Raw genomic sequence first — 1,951 nt, 5'->3', positions numbered from 1 at the left:
AAGCAATGAATGTTTCGTTCATCTTAATAATTATTAAAAATATCTGGAAATTTGTTTTGTTTGTTTGTTTGTTTTGTTTTTTGTTACACTCTTGTATAACATCATCGATTAAAAAATACACATGCTCAAATATGGTAATGATGACATCACATTAGGACCATATATGGGCATATCATATAACATATTTATTGCACATAATCATTGAAATGTTTTAGCTTTCAAAAGCAAGGTTGTTTGAAATTTGAGGATTAATATTGCTGTGAGGATACCGGGGTGTAAATACAACTTTGTCCCCTTTTCTCATGACTATTAATACTTTAATTAGTGGTTTTAAGACGCCTTGATATTTTTTTTTATTGTGGAAAGCATATGGCCATAAAAGATAGAGTGTGTGCCTGGCAAATTAATCATCGTGTGTCTTAAAAACTTTTATTATGTCATTAGTTTTGTTAATTTTTTTATTACTTTCTGTTTGTATTAATATTTTATATTAAGTTTTGTTAATATTTATTCATACTAACCTTTCGCTGGTTCATTGCAGTACTAAATTTGCATACTACAGAAGATCCGCACATAAGGCCTCGAGAGTGACATCAGGTCGCTCTCTATCTGCTCAATTTCTTGATGATATAGCTGCATCTGCTCTTCAAAGCTCTGAAAATATCTGTAAGGTAACTGAATGGCCACAGAACAACATGTTTACAAATTGTTATCATGTTCTCAGTATTATTATTATTATTATTATTATTATCATTATTATTTTTATTATTATTAATATCATCATTATTGCTCAATATGATATTTATGATTCTGAACTTTAAACCTTGACATCAATATCGTCAATAATATTGTCATTAATATTGTAATTAATATTGCCATTAATGCTATTACCAAAACCTTCACATTATTGTAATGTCACCATCAATATTATCACTAATATACTGCAGTAATGTTATCACTAGTATCATCACCAACATCATCACCAATATCATCACCACCTATTACCCTAAATGAAATAGTGATTATAATAAGTACGTACTCTGCAGGGGCGGTATGGTCCATCTGCAGGGACAGGGTACGTCATGGGTTCGGTGTGCCATGTCAGCATTTTTTAGTTCATATTCTGAGTCCGTCTAAAGCATATAGATCGCCATGGTGTTCGTCTGCAGACTGTTGGCAACAACGGAGAGCAGTTGACGTAGAGCTAGCATGTCTTCTTTCACTTTGTGCATCGGCTTTAGTGAGATACGGTCGATCTCTTGAACTATGGCCTTCTGTTTTTTCACATAATCTCTGAAAGAATTGTATAGAATAGTAAATATCCTTGTGTAAGATACGATATATAAAGATGTGTCAAAACTATCAATTTCCTTTGACAAAACACTATTGTATGCCCATATAGTCATGATGTGCCTATATATAGTCATGATGCGATGTCATCATGACCATATTAAGGCATGTCACATGTTTTTGTCAACTAAACTTTGATAGTCTGGACAAGGCTTAATATACCCATATATAAACATGATGTGCCTATATAAGGTCATGATATGTCATCAACCATATTTAGGCATGTCACATGTTGCTGTCAAACAAAATTTAATAGCCTGCACTGGGCTTTTATACTACAGTACCCTTGAAGGGATTAGACCAGACGAATACAAAACTGGTATACAGTACTACTCAAAAAAACAAAATGGCTGAGAAGTTACTGCGATACATGCTGCATGATCAAGGTTGCTTCTGCTTGTGGCAGTTTGATTTTTAAAAAATTGTTCATCCAGTAGTTGAATTGTGCCTATAATTTTTTTTTTTTTGACTCATGGGTATATGAGAAATTTAATCTAAATTATATTAACGTAAATGTTGTTGCTACACTGACCAATCAGCCATGTTTGTTTTGGTCAAGTGGATAACTGATTGCAAATTAACGCACTCTGGTTTACGTTAC

This window comes from Anneissia japonica, unplaced genomic scaffold (assembly GCF_011630105.1).
Source record: "Anneissia japonica isolate Jap-2015-1 unplaced genomic scaffold, ASM1163010v1 scaffold1272_len640109_cov177, whole genome shotgun sequence".
NCBI lineage: Eukaryota > Metazoa > Echinodermata > Crinoidea > Comatulida > Comatulidae > Anneissia > Anneissia japonica.
This window is presented reverse-complemented; position numbering follows the sequence as displayed.